Raw genomic sequence first — 5157 nt, forward strand, 5'->3', positions numbered from 1 at the left:
TTCCCTAGGTGGAGCGGTGGAAGGCTCCTCATGCTGTGGGGGAACATCATCAGGAATGTCCTCAAGATCCTCTTCGTCAATGGCATGAGAGAGACGGTACTGAGGAGGATCGGTCCCACGTTGGTGCTTGATCATCCTCATGTGTAACATAGTTGTGATGCCCTGTGGGGACATCAACCTATCAATGTAAGCGCTGATGACTGGGCCACGATGTTGAGGAGACCGAAGTGTCTGGCAAGGCGGGTCACGTAGGGGCCGATGGAGATCACTCCCTTCCTATGCTGCTCGGTCTGATGGCGAATGGCGGAAGCAATGAAGTATGCCAAGTCAGTCACGTGTGCATTCGCCATGCACCATAAATAGTAGGCGTCGTGGGAGTTGACGACGTCGGTGCTCTCTCTCCTCCCAGTCAAGGTGTGTGCCAATATGGCATGGAGATAGCGTATGGAAGGAGCGAGAGCTGAGGCTTTTGAGCGGCTGGGGTCGTAGGTGGAAGAGAGTGGTGCCAAAAGTTTCCAGCACAAGGAGGGAGAAATGTGGATATTTCGTGGTAGTGCATTCATGTCTTCCTCCTCCATAAACTCATCGGTGTAAAGTCCTAGAGTGACTCCAAACTCTGGGACACTCATCACGTGAACTAGACCGCCTAATCGGAAGTGAATGGTGCTTGGGTCGTCATTGTTTGTCGTCACCACCTGTAAATGAAAAGTAGAGTATAATTCTAAAGTTAGCTCTAAATAAGTGGGCTCGGTAATAGTGAAGAACCGTTCCCATGGGTCTGTGGACAGGAGGGCACGGATGGCATCAGCTAGCTGAACTTGCTCTACGGTAGCCCAGTCAATGCAGCGACCTGTAGTGAGGGGTCGTGCGCGTAGTATCTGAAATAGCTCCTCCTGCGAAGCTTGCGAAAATTCAAGGAACGGGTGCCGAACTTCGGCTGTAGCATGTACTGAGGAAGAGCCCGATCCCCTACGTCTCTTTGAGGATGGGACCACGGCCTTCTTGCCTCTCGATGACGACATAATGTTCCTGAAAATACATGAGCATTGATAGAATCCAAGATACATCAGTAGTTAAGCAAGAGGCCTAAAATTAGTATATGCTATTTAGTAGCTTAAACAATTCAAATATAGAAAATTCTAAAGCAAATTCCTAACTTTTCTAAAGCATATTTGTAATAGTAACAATATCTATGTAAAGCATGTATAATACTAATGTAGCAACACAAATTGGAAAAATAAGGTTGAGAAAGTGAACTAAAGGCTGCTGTAGGGCGGTGCACGGGCGTGTGACGCGGGAATATAGCTGTGTGGAAGAAAAATAGAGGGTATAGAGAGGGGAAAGTGGGGATTAATTCAAGGGGAGTGGATTTGAGGGTGGTTTAGGGGTTGAGGAAGTGAGAATCTAGGGAATGGTGGCCGGAGTAGGGATTAGGGAATGGGGAAGGGTAGAATTCGGCTAGGATTTTGAAAAGGGGAAGAAGATGAACAGTGGTTTGCTTATATAGAGGAGGTTCACACGGCCTAGGGCCACACCCGTGTACTTTGAGGGTGAGCCTATGTTTTTCGAATTTTGCGAGCTAGGTCGTGCCCGGCTACTATCCCACGCCCATGTGTATGTCGCACACAGCCATGTCACACGGCCGTGCCTAGCTTTGTTCGCTTCTTCCACGCCCGTGTGTTATGGTAGCAACCCGTGTATTGTTCTACACAGCTGAATGGCAACAGCGTGTCACACGCCCGTGTCAAAGAAATAGAATCGAGCCTTGTCCCTAGCACACCCATGGTTTTCCATTCCCACGCCCGTGGTCTCTTATCAAGTTCACCTATGACCATGTCGCACGGCCGTGGGGATTTATCGCACCTCATGTTTTGGGCAAATCATGCCCTGCTTCCACACGGCCGTATCGCACGATCGTGTCTCTTCCCCTGTTTGGCCACGGCTTTAGGAACGCCCATGTGCCTGGTCGTGTGCTGAAAAACTTTGCAATTCAAAGATTAAGTTAATGATTCAAAGTGTTAGAAATTAAAAATATGTTAGTGCTCGAGTTGCCTCCCGAGAAGCACTTATTTATAGTCTAAGCTCAACTGACCTCTCCGTTGAATGATCATGGTGGTATGAGGAGTTCATACTCCTCATTCCAGCTATTAGCCTTGACAAAATAAGGTTTGAGACGAGTATTGTTTACCTTAAAAGTGCCAAACTTGGGGTGACTTACCTCAACCGTACCGAATGGGAAAATACTGAGTACCGTAAGAAGGATTTCCTCATTTGGTGTGGTAGTGACAATGTGAGGATCTGCGGCATCTAGTAAGACTATATCGCCAACCTTAAGTTGATTAGGAGAGGTATCAGGCTTGTTTTGGTGTAGTGTCAGTTTATCATGTGTTCTCGATTTGTGTGCTCACCACTCATCTAGCTCCTCTATTTGAAGCCTTCGTTCCGCATGGGTGTCTTTGTTCGCTATTTGATAATAGTGCACTGTCTCTGTTGTCTTGGTTCGAGGAGGTTCCTGCAAGAATGATTGAATATTAGTTTTGTCATCGACAAGTTTCATAGCATTATCTTGAGTCTTAGAGGTTTTGACTGAGTCCCGTGCTTGGACTGTTACTGCATCGTCTCCTGTATGAAGTGTTATCTCTCCTATGCCTACATTAATAATGGTTCTGGCAGTTGCTAAAAAGGGTCATCCTAAAATTAAAGGTACCTCGTTATCCTCATCCATATCTTAGACGACAAAGTCTACAGGGTAAATAAATTTATCAATTTTAACGAGAACATCTTCAATAATACCTTTAAAAAATCTAACTATTTTGTCAGCCAATTGTATGCTCATCCTAGTCTATTTGGGTTTATCGAGACCTAGTCATTTAAACATTTTATACGGCATAACATTTATACTTGCCCCTAGATCAGCTAAAGCATTATTCACAGATAAACTGCCACTTAAGCAAGGAATTGTAAAACTCCCTGGATCTTTCAATTTGTTAGGTAGCTTATTCTTTAGAATAGCTGAGAAGACTGCATTGAGTTCCACATGCAATGTAGCGTCTAATTCTCTTTTATTGCTCAAAAGTTCCTTCAAGAATTTTGCTGAGTTGGGCATCTGCGACAGATTTCAATAAAGGTAAGTTAATATGTAATTTCTTTAAGAGTTTGACAAACTTACGGAATTGTTCTTCTGTTCTGTCTTTCGTCATCACTTTAGAATATGGCACACGAGGTTCATAATTCGTACTTACCTATTTAGGATCATCATCATTTACCTCTTCTCGACCTTTGTTCATCGCATTGTCTTGCTGTAATTCTGGCTCTGGTGCAATGAATCCTTCCTTATTTTGAGTACTAATTGCATTGAGGTGTTCCCTCGGATTAGGTTCAGTATTACTTGGTAAGCTACCTTGTGGTCGTTCGGAGGTTAGTTTGGATAACTGGCCTATCTGAGTTTTGAGTCCTTGGATCGATGCTTGTTGATTCTTAAGTGCTGTCTCGGTATTTTGGAAACGGGTTTCTAACACCGAAATGAATTTAGAAAGCATCTCTTCAAGGTTTGGTTTCTTCTCTTGTTGATAAGGTGGCTGTTGAAAACCCTGAGGATTTTGTGGCCTTTGATTCCCTTGACCACCCCAGGAGAGATTTGGGTGGTTCCTCCAACCTGCATTATAAGTATTACTGTATAGGTTATTTTGAGATTGGAAGTTATTATTACGCATATAGTTGACTTGTTCTTCTTCGGATGTAGGATTGAAGGATTGGTATTCTGTATGCACACCTCTGCCACTTGAGTCACACCTCATTACTGGATGTACCTGCGTAGAACCAAGTAAACCGTCAATCTTTTTATTGAGAAGTTCTACCTGATTAGAGAGCACGATGACTGAATCGATGTTATAAACGCCGACTATTTTCGTTGGATTTGTCCTCATAACTTGCCACTGATAGTTATTCAATGACATCTCCTCTATAAATTCATAAGCATCTTCCGGTGTTTTATTGTTGATGGTTCTGCCAGCAGTTGCATCAACCATTTGCCGAGTCGAAGGATTCAGACCATTGTGGAATGTTTGTACTTGAAGCCAAAGCGGTAACCCATGGTGAGGGAACCTTCTCAGTAAGCCCTTGTATCTCTCCCATGCATTGTAGAGTGTTTCTAAATCCATCTGCACAAAAGAAGAGATATCATTACATAATTTAGCCGTTTTAGCCGGTGAAAAATATTTTAGTAAAAATTTCTCAGTCATTTGTTCCCAAGTAGTGATAAACCCTCATGGTAACGAGTTCAACCACTGTTTAGCTTTGTTTCTCAATGAAAAGGGAAACAACCGAAGACGTATGGCATCATCAGAAACGCCATTGATTTTAAATGTATCGCAAAATTCCAGAAAGTTCGCTAAGTGAGCGTTGGGATCTTCATCCTGCAAACCATCAAACTGAACGAATTGTTGTATCATCTGAATAGTGTTAGGTTTTAGTTCAATAGTATTTGCAGCTACAGGAGGTCTAACTATGCTAGATTCAGTTCCTGTTAAAGAAGGTTTAGCGTAATCATACATAGTACGTGGAGCGGGATTTTGATTAGCTGCAACTGCGGGAGGTAGCTGATTGCCTTGGTTTCAGCCATCTCGCCGGTTGAGGGTCGAGTATCGTCTTCTCACTCGTTCTTCGTGTACCGTAAGCTTGCCTTATTTCTCTTTGATTTTTGCGAATTGTGCGATTGACTTCTTCGTCAAAAAGTAATGGTCCTGAAGGGTTTTTTCTAGTCATAAACTATAAAAACCTGCTAAGAGAAAAAATAAGTAAATTAATAAATAATAATAATAAACTAAAATTAAATTGCAAGAAAAATAAATGGCTAAAGTAATAAAAATTTAGCGTTCCTAATATTTTGAATCCCCGGCAACGGCGCCAAAAACTTGATCGCGTGATTCGTAACAAGTAATAAATATTTATAATGAAGATCAAACCTAGAATAACTATTATCACGACGAAAAGGCAAGCGCACCTATCGAACAATAGTATAGTAATGGCAAGACCGGGATATCGTACCCAAGGGAACCAAAAGTACTAGTAATAACTATCTTTTTATTATCTAGCCTAAGAATAAAAGGGTTTGTTTATTAAACTAATTATCTAAACTAATTAACTAATTTAATTAAA

At 42.3% G+C, this 5157-nt stretch overlaps 1 non-coding gene across 1 annotated transcript; it reads left to right on the top strand.

The window, feature by feature from the left end:
* Positions 1 to 4086: 4086 nt before the first annotated feature.
* LOC121227786 (small nucleolar RNA R71) lies at positions 4087 to 4193 on the top strand. Its single transcript, XR_005925309.1, has one exon. It is a non-coding gene; the product is annotated as a small nucleolar RNA R71 (small nucleolar RNA).
* The last annotated feature ends 964 nt before the right edge of the window (positions 4194 to 5157 follow it).

This window comes from Gossypium hirsutum, chromosome A03 (genome assembly GCF_007990345.1).
Source record: "Gossypium hirsutum isolate 1008001.06 chromosome A03, Gossypium_hirsutum_v2.1, whole genome shotgun sequence".
Lineage (NCBI taxonomy): Eukaryota > Viridiplantae > Streptophyta > Magnoliopsida > Malvales > Malvaceae > Gossypium > Gossypium hirsutum.